This window comes from Callorhinus ursinus, unplaced genomic scaffold (genome assembly GCF_003265705.2).
Source record: "Callorhinus ursinus isolate GAN/ISIS: 27379988/994484 unplaced genomic scaffold, GSC_fseal_2.0 scaffold4, whole genome shotgun sequence".
Classification (NCBI taxonomy): Eukaryota; Metazoa; Chordata; class Mammalia; order Carnivora; family Otariidae; genus Callorhinus; species Callorhinus ursinus.
Window position 1 is genome coordinate 151919724 of NW_027397066.1, and position 15987 is coordinate 151935710.

The following is a 15987-nucleotide window of genomic DNA, read 5'->3' on the forward strand; positions in this document are numbered from 1 at the left end:
GCAAGAAAGTCAAGTTACTCATTCTGAACTGAGAGCTCAGTGAAAACCTTTACAATAATACAATCTTGGATTTCAAAAGAGCGGAGCAGTCTAAGGTACCCCGGACCTAGAGGTGCAGTCCTCAGTGCCTGGCCTCTGCCCATTCCAGGGAGGGGGCGCCCGGCACCTCCAGGCCATCTCCTCCTGGTAGCTCTGTTGTGGTTTTGCTGCTGCTGTTGTCAGGTTGAGCCCAAATCTCTCACTGAATTGTCCACCCTTTGGGCTTACTTCTCTGCTAGCATCATCGCACTCACAAAGGGGTTTGCTCTGCAAAGTGGCTTTTTTACCCAGATAAAATTATGAAATAATCAGTGGTGAGCAACCTCTTTTTTCCTTTTTCCAAGGATGATTCAGGAGGGGGAAAGAAAATGTTTTTAGAGCCTTTTATTCCATTCAAAATGCAAATAGCTTAATTCAGTCCCATGAGGAAATATACAATATTCTTACAATTCAGATTACCTACTATATTGAATAAAAGACTGTCATTGAAAAAAATTGACATATTCGAGAAGTAGAAACATGAAAGCAGCCTTCTAATTTCTATCCTGAAAAAAAGAACAAAGGCTGTATTTGGAAAATTGGTGGGCCAATTCTGACATTCTGTCCCCTGAGCCACAGAATGCTTATCTCTGAACTTACAGGAAGTTGAGGCCTCCCAGTCTCCTTACTCTCACTTTCTTTACTGGGACATCTACACCCCTCTGCCCAAAAGCTTGCAAGCCCCTCAAGCCCCTCCTTATGTAGCATCCCGTGCACTTAGTGAAACCAGTTCACACCCATGAATAACTCCTAAAGACATTTCCATTTTTAAAGTCCTTTACTTCTGTCTATGATGTGAAGGGTCGTATCCCAGTCACCCCGCTCTGGACACCCTCCCATTTATCACCCACACTGAACAAAACATTCCAGAAAGAGTTTCACCAGTCCAAAGAAGCCTGGACTTTTCTATTGTCCATAGACAACCCTATGATTCAGTGAGGTGAGCCCTAAACTAAGAGTCAGAAGAACCACATTCCGATCCTGCTGTCTTATATAGATCAGCTGTGTGGCCTTGGACCTGTTACTAACCTCTCTGATCCTCAGTTTCCTTTTATAAGAAATGGGGGCAATGGAGATAATAATGGCTTTGCTGCCTGTTTCCCAAAGCCAAATAAAATGATGTATAAAAGCATGCTTCTAAAACTGTAACACGTCGTTTACTTACGGGATTACTATATATATATATAGTATATGCATGTATATATAGTATATATATGTATTAGCACAATGGTTTTCCAGTTTCTGAGGAGAAATTACCTAAGGAAAAAAGTAGTAGAGCAGGCAACACTGGGCTCCTTCCACCTCCGTAACCACTACTCAATGCCGCTGTCGGTTTAAGCATAGGGTTCCAGGATTTCCACTGAGAAAGGGGTTCTCCTACTTTATAAAAGATTGAAACCTACTGCACTAACTGCTTTAGTTCCAACATCACACGGCTGATTCCTATTAAGCTTATGGTCAATTCTTTCTAATGGCTTAGCTCATTTACTATGAAATGAGTTTTCACTGAATTCTTTTATTTCCCAGTATACCATAATCCTCTTACAATGAAACAGGCACAGAATAAAAAAATAAACGCCGATTCCAAGTGCATATCTGAGACAGCCCTTTCTGCTGTCAAAAAAGAGCACTTAACTTCTGAATGTCAAAAGGATCTTTCAGATCATGGCCATGAAAAATGGCAGGCCCCTCAAAGTTCCTAAATTAAACAAAACTAGAAAACAATTTCTTTACACACAAATACTGAAAGCCAATTTTTAAAAAATGTACTTTTAAGTAAACTTGGGAAATAAAGGCAGACACGCTATTTTCTAAAGTGGGTGTCAGAATGAGGAAGCCACCAACAGTTTACTGAGCGACCCATAATCCCCGCAAAGAGGATGAGCTTTGTTTTGCTGTTAAATGTATACCCTCTTCCGTATACAAAAAGGATTTGAGGTGGAAGCAGATTTTCTCAGACCAACACACACCACAGGTTACTGGAGAATTCAAGAGAAGTGTATATTGGATTTATCTCAGTAAAGGGGCAAAGAGTCTTTTCAGGTCCATGGGAGCAATGACCAGAGGTGTTCTGACATGACTATAAGCCTTCCATAGTGGATAGCCAGCAGGGTGGAAATTCAGTGGGGGGAGAAAAGAAGAGACCATTCCTAATTCTGAGAAAGGCATACAGAGAATGGTGAAGGACAGGGGCAAAGATACAGTCACAGGTAAACCTTCAGAGACAATATGAGGTGTGACAGGAGAGGTGATCCACGTGCTCTGAGTGTGGATTCCTGCCCCAGCTGCAGAATTCCAGAAAAACGTGTGCCCCCATCTCTGTGAGCCACTCGACTTGCTATGCACTGATTTCTACTATGTAAAAAGAAATATGCTCGTATAATGTACAGGTTTACCTTTGTTCCCATTTTTAAATGTTTTATACTTTTGAAAATCACAAGCCCACAGTCCCTGCCAAGATGTATATATTCCACATGGCTACTGACTATCGACACATTTGACTTTAATGGTCTCATGCAGTGGAACTTTATTCTTGTGCGTGGGAGCACAAGGAGGGACAAGCGGGACTCAGAAGTTGAACTTTATTCTTGTGCGTGGGAGCACAAGGAGGGACAAGCGGGACTCAGAAGTTGCTGGACCCAGGGTGACCAAACTGACAGGAGTACAGAGGCCCTCCTGAGAGAAAAGGAAATGTTAGGTCTTGAACACTAAACCCTTTTTCCCCAAAACTCAAAATTACTGAGCCCTATTGAGATGGACAAGGATGGTGCCAGGAGCAGGGAAGGACAATTAAGAGCCCCTAAGGTAAAACCCCCCAAGAGATGAAAAAGAGATAAACTGAGGGACCATTCCTGACCAGCAGTTCAGCACAGGGCTGCCTCGGGCCGAGAAGTCCTGGGAGGGAACCCAGAGCGTTTCTGACAGGGTGGCAGGAAGGGAGTACCAAATGGCCCAAGAAGGTCATCCCTTCTTGCCAGGCTGCACACAGTCTCTCCTGCTGGCCCTCCCCAAGCACAGACGCAGGCCTCTGCTCCGTGCTGCCCACCCTGCCCCACCTGACCACCCGACATCCTCCACCACCTCCACATGGAACGTCTAACTCTTTCCCATCGCCCTTCTCTGCACCACAGAACTTCTTATTCCCTAGAACGCCTGCTCCTAGCATAACCGCAGGACTATGCCAGTTAGTTTACTTCTAAGTCAGAGACATCACATGCAAAACTGGCTTTGAAGTCCTGTAACTGAAAATCAATAGGGGAAGGTCAAACACAGTGTTTCCCAAGCCACAGAGGCCTAAGTCCCAGCCTCACACTTGGCACTAACTCACCCCATGACCCCAGGCAAGCCCCCTCACCTCTCAGGGCCTCGTTTCTGTAAAACAAGGCAGGGCCCCCACACAACCCCTGAGCATCCTTGTGACTCTTCAGGTCTGGGATTAATAATAGATAAAGCATTTCAGAATTTTACTTTCCTGCACTGTTAATTATACTTTTGTGAAATATCCCATGTTTTTGTAGGATGTCAGGTATGCCCCAAGGAAATTCTAGAACTATGTCTGGCAGTTTGAGTATACACACCTGTGTGTTGGGGTGAACCATATGACATTGCTAATATCTGGCTCCTTCTGCCCACAAAAAAGCAATGTTATGTGGTTCGATCTAATACATTTAGCACAAGGGCACATGAATGCAGAGAATAATGCTATCATATTCCGTTCCTGTGCATTTCATACACTTGGGATCATGAACCATTCCTTTGTCTATCATTGTATAAATTTAAGTGTGATAATATATATTAAACGCCTAATATAATACCCAGCACATTAGTCAGATCTCAATATTACTAATCAAATCATTCATATTACCCACTGGAATTGCTTTAACTATTTTTCAGCATAAGAAAATTCTTGCTTTCTACCTAGTAATAAAAGAGTGCAAAAAAAAAAGCATTTTAGGTAGAATGGAACAGGCAAAACTTAGGTAGAATAGAACTGATAAAAAAAAAAATCACACCCAGTAAACTGTGGAATTTCTTCTGTCACTCTAGAGATTTGTTTCAATGGTTAAAACATAGGAGAACTATTTCTTCCCCATTGCTTTCCCTTTCTCTGAAGTAAGCAACCCCTAGTGATGAAAACTGCATCATCCAGGGCATGACCTGACATGGAGGGTATCTGCAGTTAGAGCTTATCTAGGACCTTTTTAAAAAGAAAAACAGAATTGTTCATGAGCAGAGTCAAACATAGACCCTACCGGTAGAGAGTTCTAAAGTGATGGTGCCTATCTCATTAGTCTTTGCCTGTTATCATTCCCACACTCCATTTCCCTCTTCACCCTGAAGTAAAGCTTGGGTCAGATGTTACATAAAATTTAAATCCTGGGGAACTGGGGTGGCTCAGTCGGTTAAGTGTCCGACTCGGTTTCTGCTCAGGTCATGATCTCAGAGTTGTGAGATCAAGCCCCGCATAGGGCTCCATGCTGGGCATGGAGTCTGCTTGAGTTTTTCTCTCCCTCTCCTTCTGCCCCTTCCCTCCTCCCACTCGTGCTTCTGCGCTCTCTCAAAAATAAAGAAAGAAAGAAAATCTTTAAATAAATAAAAATAAAAAATAAAATTTAAATATAACAGCAATATATATATTAAAATCACAATATAATCACAGTAACTATATATATTATATATATATATACACACACACACACATACACACACTCAAATTCCTCAGCTGATTCCCTTAGCAACAGCTTTAACTTGTACAGCCTACACTGGATAAAGAACACTCCAGCAAGAGACCTTTGGGACTGATTTCTTAGAAAGCCTACACTGCAGTCGGAGCACAGCTTGTAAAACATTTGAATGGAAAATGGAATGAATGACATTTTTAAACAAAAATTAAAGTGAGTTCATCGCAGACACGTTCCAACCAAACATTTGGTTTAGTTGCTCTGTTCCGCCATAGGAAAAGACTTTTCTCCTAAACTTTTGATTAATACCTCTCTAATAAAGCAGTTGGGCTGCTTCTGCCACCATCCCGGCTTCGGGGGTCTAACATGGTGCATGCAGTCTGGTCTGGACGGCCGTCCTGGAAATATCAGCGGGCCACAAGTAAATTTAGACCAGGGATTGTGCAGAAAAACGAGCCTCTTAGCAAAGGGTCCCCAAGCCAGAGCAGGCACTGACAGGGACTCGGTGTGTGACACAGACATGGATATGTCCTGCTGTCACATGTATTGGAGAGCAACACTGATAACATATCCATTAAAATTCCTATCTGTACCACCTAGATGGGCACGAAAAGAATTCATCTCCAGTTTAGATGCTAACTCCACACAAGCTCAACATTAAGAGATTTAAAGTGTTGTATTGTGTTTTCCAACTGGTGAACACCATCAGGAAATGGTAAGCTACTTTCTCATTTTCTCATATGGTAATAGCTACCGACTTGCACCTGGAAGGTTGTGAAACTCACCTGTTACAGAGCCATATGAAGATAGGGAGAGTGGAAGAGTGAATGCAGAAAACCAGACGGCATGGAAACATTTTATCACTTAACATGACACAAGTTCTTTTAAGACAGAACCTAAAGAGGTAGATTTATGGGTGAGGATATGTATCCAGTTAAGAGTCAGCCTCAAAGAATCACAATAGCAACAGTTGCTACCATTTCTTGAGCACTCACCATGTGCCAGGCCACGGGCTTTGTACTTTATATTTAAATTTTCTCATGTAAACCTAATGATAATCCTGTGACTTTGGTATTTTTTTCTACCTTTAGAGATAATAAAACTAAGGTTTGGATAGGTTCAGGCTTGAAAGGTCGCATAGCTAGCAGGCAGCAAAGCCCACCTACTAGGCTAGTTGACCCTAATACAGATTGTCTCTAAAACATCTTTCTTGGGGGCGCCTCGATGGCTGTCAGTTAGGCGTCTGCCTTCGGCTCAGGTCATGATCTCAGGGTCCTGGGATCGAGCCCCGCATCGGGCTCCCCACCCAGCAGGGGTCTGCTTATCCTTCTCCCTTTGCCCCTCCCCCAGCTTGTGTTCTCTCTTTCTCTCTCAATAAATGAAATCTTTAAAAAATAATAAAAATAAAACATCCTTCCTGGAAGGTCAGAGGGGAGAACCCTAAGATCTAGTCATGCGCATGGCCAGGACCTTGTCTGAAGCACTGAAACACAGAGGCACGAGCAAAGCTGGGCCTGCGTATGGACCCCACACCTTCCTGAGTTGGGGACCGCAGGGAGACGGGGGCCCCACAGGACTGTCCTCGTTTCTAATACAGGTCAGTAGTATGGATCTTACAGAGTGGTCAGGAGGACCCAATGAGCTAGAACCAAATGTACTGCACTTAGCACCAGCACTGTGGTAGTCTCAATCCACAGCAGTCTCTCCCCTCCAACCATCCCCACTCCCTCCCCACATAGTCGATGAAAAATAGGGTGCAAAATGGAGGTCTTACGGACAGTGGATCCAGGGACCCTTGGCAACTTCCCAGAACAATCACACCCAATATAGCTTTGCTTCCCCGAGAGTTGGGCCAGTCCAGGCCTTTAAAAGGCACTCCTGTAGGACTCAGCTCCAAGCCAGGAGCCCATATTGCACCTGTTCTGAGTAAAGTACAATTTAGGTAAGGCCAGACCTGCTGTGGAGACTTCTGATTTTCCAGCCCAGTGGCAGTTAGTAAAGGGCCAAGAGCTTGTTCTCCTAAAGTGTGGGATCCACCCAGACTGCAAGTCAAAAGATGTGTCTTTGGGTTCTAACTGCCACCTATTAATTTTATGACTGTGGGTAAATCATTTAACTTTCTGATCCTAGCACAGTATCAGACACACAACAGACACTTGGTAAATAGTAACCAGTATGCTTATTACTATTACCATCTCATAGGATTGTGGTTAGGCTTTTAAACCTACGGGGAAGTGCTTTGTATGGAAAAGTCAGGAGAGGAGGTGGTGGGTGGGGAGCGAGCCGGGCAGCAGGGAGCTTCTAAGGCAAGCTACTGCAACAGCAAACCTTGATGTTTCAGACGTGACCATGGGGCTTGCTGGTGGGCAGAATGCTCTTCACACCTGGGTGGGTCACAGAACATACACCATGACAGCCAGACTCTGGGCTTGGGGACAGGACATCCAGTTAGGACTAAAGACGCTAGAGGGAATCTACTGACAAAAACGTCAGACAGTGGCCTGGGCAGGACTGTAGGGGAGTGTGGGCCTGACATCATTCAAGTCAGATCAGCAATCTGAAAGCCCAGATTTGTCTGTGCAGGGGGAAATTCCACTTCCTCAGGTAAAATTCCCTACTTGCAGAATGATCAGGATCAATGTCACTTCACTGAAAAGCACTGCTCAGATAAATTAAAAATAGCAATCAACCTTGAGGCTTTTATTGGCAAGGTGGGAACCATTTCAGTCTATCTGAACCCTGATAGAATATAACACCCGTCAGTCTTCCCCCCATTCTTCCCTTTATTAATCAATTAGGAAACAAAAAAAAAGCAATAAAAAAATCATAGAAAAGACTTATAAACAACATTCAAATCTTTACCAGTCATTTGCTTTCATTTAGCGTAACTGGCTTTTCCATTAAAAGAAAATTAAATAAAATATGAGATGTTATTGCAGTTGCTTAAGAGGAGATTTGGGGATTTTACTTCTTAGAGAAATCATTTCCATTTCCCTCCTGCCCCCCGGGGCATTCCAGCTTGTGTCCCAGCTCAGTGACACACACAGCAAGAGTGCCCAGTGGCTGGCTGCTGGGCCAACACTGGCTACAGGCATGAGGGATGACAAGGATCTCAGAACTTCCCAACAAGGGTGTGTGGAGGGGCTCCCTTTTTTAACAAGCTCCATAGGAATTTCCGTAGCACATCAACATGTAAGGACCAGAATTCCAAATCATTAATTAATGAGCGATAAACAGAGGCTCATTCTCTGAATGATCCCAAGTACAAACCAGGACCCTCCCATCCCTTCCCTGTTCCCCATTTTGCACAAATCCTGCCCTAACCTTTCCAATGCTATTCCAGCAGCTTGGGGAGCCCTCCCTTACAACGCTCACTTCTTTTTCCCTACAAGCTAATTGCTACCTGCCCAAATCCTACACATTCTTGAAAACAGTTAAATACCATTTCCACTTTCCTCTATGTAGCTTTCTGTGATTCTATCAGCCAGAAGTAATTTCTTCTGTGGCTAAATTTCCATATAATTTGTGCTTTATTTGCATCATTATCACCTTCTACCTTGCACTGTAGATATTAATGCACACATTTCTTCCCATATTAGGTGGCCAGCTTCCAGGCAGAAGAATCTACATGGGATTCACCTTTGTGTCCACAGAACCCGCACATGATAGGTGCTCTATAATCTAGAAAAGGAAACAAATAAAAAAAAAAAGGAACAAAGGAAGGAAGGAGAACATGTGTCCTTTCTGATAACTTTTATAGTTCTGTAGTTTGCAAAAACAAGCTGAGCTTGCTCCACAGACCATTAACATTTCTATATACACACACTCAGCCTGCTAATAAAAGCACACTGAGGATTCTTAAAGGCCCTATAAGAAAGGTTTTATATCCTGGCTTTAGCATTGCTGGCATCTGTGGCATCTAAAACCTGAGAACGCTATTCCTCTGAGGTGTCATTAGCTTTCTATGTGCCTTCAAAGACTCAAAGACAATTTCCTGGACTCCTATAAGAACGCCAGTTTCTTTCCAGCCACTGCAAAATATATCTTAGCTACCGCTGGAATTGTCATTTGCTTTCTATGCCTTCAAAAGCACTGTGAGCGATATAGCCCTATGCTATTATTGGCACTGTCAGTTTCCCTATGTCATATCAAAAGAGCCCCGCAAAGTTTCTTTGTGTGTGCAGTCTCTGTGTGTGTGCACAGTGATGCTAAGATTATTTTTCTGGTGAAATGCCTTGTCCACAAAGCCTACCCAATTTTTTATCTAATAGCTTCCTAAAGAAAGAACGTCTGCGGTGGCAGGGGAGGAATCTAAAGAGTAACCACCTTTGTTTCACCCATCCCTATATTATAAGAACAATGAGAGCAATGCCCTAAAATCCAAAAGAATAATCACGTATCGGGCAGAATGGAACCTATCTAGAATTGCACAGCAAGAATCAAAATGCAGTCACCGTTTTCATCAAGTAATACCATTGGTTAAGGCATAGGCTCTCTTACTTCCCCTGAAAAGTTGTTATCCTTTATGACAGAATTATAAACCGTCTCCAATTCACAAAGTTGTTGAGGATTCCTCCACACTGTAAACGCACAGTGTTTTTCAATGGGCGTGCTGCCGGCATTTGGGGCAGGACAATTCTCTGTGGTGAGGGGTTATCCCTCACTCTGCTGAATGTTTTGCATCGCTGATAATGCCAGTAACCATCCGCAGTCAATGCGATTACCAGAAATGCACCTGCCAGTGTTTCCAGGTACCCAGCTCTTCCTAAGGGAAGTAAGTACTGCTAGTGCGTAGACCGATGGGGATACACATAGGCGCACACACTTGATAATCCTCACTGCTGCTACATGTGTTCGGGTTATATGTATGCATGTATCACCAGAGAGAGAAAGAAAGAAGGAAAAGGTGATGTAGAGAGTGGAACTAACGTTTGCCAAATGCCGAATGTGAGCAAGCCAGATGTGCACTGCTTTCACAAGTACAAGCAGCTTCGGACACAGATTCAACTCAACCATTTACAAATACAGAGTGTCTTTATATTTCCTAGTCACTGGTATCTCTACATTTGTTCCCTTCCCAGGCCTCAAGAATAGGGGACTGGGGAAAGAAAAACCTAAAAATGCCAATTAACAGCATTTCTACCCCTTATGATCCACACAGTCCTATCCAGGGAAATTTGTGTTCTAATTGTTAATAACAAAAATCAGGCTTCCTTCTCTCAACTGATCTTTTTCCTTCCCCTCCTCAAAGTCCAGATTCTTAGGGCTCTGGTTCTCCTGAACCCAAGGCTGGGGGAAGGGGGCGGACAAGGGCATCTGCTTGAGGGCAAAAGAAGGAAAATCATTGTTTCAAGTGACTGCCATGGCAATTTCTTCACCTCTTCATTTTACATATATGTTGTCTCAGTTAGTTTTCTCAACAACCCTGAAAGATGTATATTTCAATTCTCATTTGAAGGTCAAATGAATTTTCCAAATAGGGGAGCCAGTCTGTTCACCCTAAAGCCGTGCTCACTTCTCTTTACATCTCTGCCTCTACAATACCACACCGCCACCATTACCACTAATAATAACAACAATGCCAAAGAGGGTCCATGTCAGGAAAGAACATGCAGCAAATTTGTGTTTGTCTGTTTAAAAATAAGTTTCAGGAAACCAGAAGCTAGAAGGATAGGATGTTCTGGTTGATAGAATCCATCAATTAGCCCCCAAGTACCTCTGTTTGTGCAGAACAAAATTGGGATAGTGTTAGATAGAGTCTTCTCCCCTCAAGGCGTTTGCCAACTAGTGAGAAAATTAAGACTTACAGACAGCACGTATTATGCAATGTTGCCGCCTAAGTAAGGCTGACAGTAAAGGCATTTGGAAATTTACCAAGGAGACTTGAATGTCTTCCTCAACTGCTGTCCTGGAAAAAAATATCAATTTAAATATAATTAACATCACAAGCTTTTGATATGATTCATTATAACATGTCTATCGCATGGTAAATATTTAGTAAATATTTGTGGGAAGGATGAATAAATGAGGTAATGAATAGTACCTCTGACAAAACACAAGAGTTGAATAGCAAAGAATTTTTCAGTGGGTCCTTAGCATTATCTATAGGAACAAGGTACAATACAGTAGCCCCTTCCCATTCTGGAGACTGGCCTAAATTTAGAATACCACCACAGGCAGAATTTGCCTCATAAAATGTACTTGTACAGACAACAAAGCTGGGCTGAGAGGTGAATGCTGAGTACCTCGTTTTCTGGTCACAGCTACTAGCTAAAGGGAGCCACCCCAGCCTCCACAAAGATGCCTCAGGAGAATTACAAATTAATATATGACTCAACGAAGTTCAGATACACTCAAAGACAGCCAAAGTCAGAAACGGCAAAGAACCCAGTAATGCCACAGGATCTTGAATATGTTTATGTGAATGCTTTATTATCATTGGAATTAAAACAGAAAATTCTTAAAGATCTCCTGAAAAACACATAGAGAGGGAGACTCTATCTGCTCTCCCCCAATGCAGCACAGTCCATGGGAGCGGCCATGACTCACTCCAGCCTGAGGAGCACCACCCTTGATGAAGAGACAGCTTAGCAGCATGCCTGCATGCAAACACATCACTCCACATGTGGACAATACAAAAATCCATTCTTCCTGAATGTCTGAAAAGAGTATCTGGAATGAAAGAAGATTTAAATTCCTATATCACCATGAAGGTAATAATATAGGATTTCCATATCTGATTTTCTCTACTTGTACTTATTCAAACTCTGACATTTTTTAATTATGTATTTACTCTACTTAACAACAACCTTGTGAATTTTAATCAAGTCAGCTAAAGTACTTGCTAATTTACTCAATTCTCTTTTATCATAAATATAACAAATGTCCTTAACCCCAGTATCAAATATTCATTGATTGGTTTAATGCTAAATAGTAAGTGTCAGGGACAATCCCTAGAGAATATCATTTATTATATCACCCTCTGTTCATTCCTTCTGGGTGATATCTCTAGTGCTGTCTACTCTTGTGAAACAAATCTATTTTGTAAAGTGACCACTAAACAAAAGTATGAACTCTGAACCAAATTCAAAAAGTGGGTTATCCAACAAAATGTGGTATATACATACAAATATTATTCATCCTTTAAAAGGAATGAGATTCTGATACATCATACAACATGGATGAACTTGAGAATATTATGCTAAATGAAAAAAGTCAAACACTGTATGATTCCACCTACATGAGCTATCTGGAATAGGCAAATTCACAGAGACAGAAGATAAAATAGAGGTTACCAGGAGCTCAGGGAAAGGGAAGATAGCAAGTTATTACTTAATGGATACAGTTTCTATTTGGGATGATGAGAAAGTTCCAGAAATGGATAATAGTGATGGCTGTATAGCACTGTGTATGTACTTAATGCCACTGATTTGTACACTTAAAAAATGGTTAAAATGGGGCACCTGGGTGGCTCCGTTGGTTAAGCATCTGCCTTCAGCTCAGGTCATGATCCCAGGTCCATCCCATCCTGGGATGGAGCCCCAGTCAGGCTCCCTGCTCAGTGGAAAGTCTGCTTCTCCCTCTCTCTTTGCCACCCCCCCCAACTCATGCACACTCTTGCTCTCTCAAATAAATAAATAAAAATCTTTTTTAAAAAAGATTAAAATGGTAATTTTACATTATATATATTTTACCACAATACAAAAAGTAGGTGTCCAAATCAAGGATAATTACAAATGATTTAGTTTCTCCTTCCCTGCATCATACCCTATATATATCTTATCTGTTTATAAAACAAAGTCTAGACAATCATAATAGATATCCTACAGAGGGGACAGAGCATTCCAGAATTTACAAACTGAGAGTGACTAAGAGTTCTAGAGCAATGTCTGGAAGTTATGTTCACTAAAATATCATTTGGTTATGCTTAGGGGATGAAGTTTTTCAGTGATTTTTACTTTCTTTGTATTTTGGGATACTACTGATTTCATTCATTGTAAGCATTCATCATTTAACAAAAACAATGTAGTTATTTATATGGTCAATTAATCTTCAACAAAGCAGGAAAGAACATCCAATAGGAAAAGGACAGTCTCTTCAACAAATGATGTTGGGAAAACTGAACAACTACATGAAAAGAAAGAAACTGGACCACTTTCTTACACCATACACAAAAATAAATTCAAAATGGATTAAAGACCTAAATGTGAGACCTGAAATCATAAAAATCCTAGACGAGAACACAACCAGTAACCTCTTTGATATCAGCCATAGCAACTTTTTTCTAGATATGTCTCCTGAGGCAAGGGAAATAAAAGCAAAAAGAGACTACTGGGACTACATCAAAATTAAAAGTTTCTGCACAGCAAAGGAAACAACCAATAAAACTAAAAGACAACCTACTGAATGGGAGAAGATACTTACAAATGACATATCTGATAAAGAGTATCCAAAATAATAATATCATATATTTATATACACACATATATATATAAAGACAACTCAACACCCCAAAAAACAAATAACCCAGTTTAAAAATGAGAAAAGAACATGAACAGACATTTCTCCAAAGAAGACATACAGATAGCCAACAGATGTGAAAAGATGTTCATCATCACTTACCATCAGGGAAATGCAAATCGAAACTACAATGAGATATCACCTCACACCTGTCAGAATGGATAAAATCAACAACACAAGAAACAACAGGTATTGGCAAGATGTGGAGAAAAGGGAACACTTGTGCACTGTTGGTGGGAATGCAAACTGGTGCAGCCACTGTGGGAAACAGTATAGAGGTTCCTCAAAAAGTTAAAAATAGAAATACCCTATGATCCAGTAATTCTACTACCGGGTATTTACCCAAAGAATATGAAAACACTAATTCAAGGGGATACATGCACCCTATATTTATAAGAGCATTATTTACAATAGCCAAGATATGGAATTACCCCAAGTATCCATAGATTGATGAATGGATAAAGAAGATGTGGTGTAGGGACGCCTGGGTGGCTCAGTCAGTTAAGCGGCTGCCTTCGGCTCAGGTCATGATCCCAGGGTTCTGGGATTGAGTCCCACATTGGGCTCCTTGCTTGGCAGAGAGCCTGCTTCTCCCTCTACCTGCTCTGCCTGCTGCTCCCCCTGCTTGTGCTCTCCAACAAAAAAATAAATAAAATCTTAAAAAAAAAAAAGAAGAAGAAGAAGATGTGGTGTATATATATACAATGGAATATTATTCAGCTGTAAAAAATTATGAAATCTTGCCATTTGCTACAACATGGATGGAGCTAGGAGTATAAATGCTAAGCAAAAGAAGTCAGTCAAAGAAAAACAAACACCATATGATTTCACTCATATGTGGAATTTAAGAAACAAATCAGCAAGGGGGAAAAAAGAGAGAGAGAGAGGCAAACCAAGAAACAGACTCTTAATTATAGAGAACTGATGGTTACCAGAGGGGAGGTTGGTTAGGGGCTGGGGAGAATAGGTGATGGGGATTAAGGAGTGCACCTGTTGTGATGAGCTCAGGGTGATGTATGGAAGCACTGAATCACTATATTGTACACCTGAAACTAATATAACACTGTATGTTGACTAACTGGAATTAGAATAAAAACTCAAAAATATATATATATATAGTTATTTAACAAAGAAAAGCTGACTAAAACATTGCACAATGGAGTCCATTTTGTCTGTCGTCTTCCTCCATTTTATCTGGCTTCAACAACTTTGACCTGAGACACAACTCCACTAATCAGGCAGTATTTATTAATTTGTTAATTATAATTTATTAATGATAGGAACCTTGGATTCCTACCCAGGAGATAATCTTCCAAGTATAAAAGTAGCATGATTTCTAGGGTTTTCCTTTCCTTCCTTTTAAAGATGGATAAATATAGAACTTTCCTCCAAAATCTGGCTGAGTTCTGTAGAAAACCCGACCCCTGGTGCCTTTGATTAATCTCAAATCATAAAAGCTGTGGCAAAGGCCTTTTGAAAAGGAATATGGTTGTCTTACTATAAAATGGCCAAAGACTCTGTTAGCCTAAACAGAGGTTGAAACATTGCTGTAAGTAATAACAGTTATTGGTATCTATTTCTGTGAATGGACTTCCTGTCCTCACTAAAAGATGGCAGAGGTTAAGATACCACATCATCCATTATATAATACCTTTGTGGATCAACTGATATTTTGAACAACCAAAAATGTTTAGGAGGAAGAACTCTTCTTAGAGACGTTCAGATGACCTTGAAGCCCACAGAATGTATGTATCATTCAGTGTCACTCAACAGTTCCCCCTTTGCCTTCAGGATCAAGTTCAAGCTTGTTAGCCTGGTTGCTGAGGGCCTTTATGACCTGGCCCTGAATGTTCTCCAGCCTCAGCTCCCACCATACTCCCTATGCTACTTCCCTCCAGGAACAGTGAGCAGTTCTAGACCGATTACATCACCCCTTAGTACCATTGTACAGGTTATTCCCACTCCTAGAATGTCCCCACTTCTCTCCCCTCTCTGCTTAGCTAACTCCTACCTCCCACTTTCTAGGCTTAGGCCAACTATCCAGGTTCACTTTTCTATTAAAATTTTTATCTGGGCCTCCTTGCTCCTGGCTCCCAGCCCCACCACATCAACCCTTCCAATCCTGTGAGAAATTCTCCAACACTTACTCACCCAAATGTCCTAGGATCCCAGGCTATACACAGAGTGAGCACACAGTAGATATTTTTGAATGTGTAAATGATGTCAATGAACTAATGACTCTCCACGTTAAGAAGAATGACAATTCCCACAAGGTTAGGTTTTCTAACAAGCTGTCCCAAGCAGTACCAGATTCAGATCAAATGAGAGGTGTGAAAAGGCCAGTTCTCCACCCACATCAGAAGTCAGCCCAGTGGCCCAACTGTATGCTCTCTCCCAGCAGGGATTTAAAGTTTAACCAGAAAAGAAACACACCTGGCCTGCACAACAGGGAAGTAGGATGAAGGAGTGAGCAAGTCTCCTGTGCAGTCAAGAGAGCCCAGCCCCAGAGGACAGACCTAGCCAGAAAGCTGCCCTCTGCTCTTCAAAGGGAATACCTGGCAGCCTTCATACATTCTAGAATGTTCTGGCACAATTACTGGACTTATCCTCAAGACCTGGAAGACGATCAGGGTAAATCGTCTAAAATCACTAATGACCAAGACATAGCAACAAGTGGTTTGTCAAGTAGATGGAAGTGGTGCCTTAC

At 41.6% G+C, this 15987-nt stretch overlaps 1 protein-coding gene and 1 long non-coding RNA gene across 3 annotated transcripts in view; both read right to left on the reverse strand.

Moving 5' to 3' along the window:
- The window catches only part of MSRA (methionine sulfoxide reductase A), a 439748-nt gene that overhangs the window by 343845 nt on the left and 79916 nt on the right, over window positions 1-15987 (reverse strand). The window lies entirely within an intron of this gene.
- LOC141372681 (uncharacterized) overlaps window positions 11199-15987 on the reverse strand; it is a 42652-nt gene continuing 37863 nt past the window's right edge. Inside the window, exon 3 of the long non-coding RNA XR_012378096.1 lies at window positions 11199-11432. This is a non-coding gene — a long non-coding RNA (uncharacterized lncRNA). The remainder of the gene's footprint in view (window positions 11433-15987) is intronic.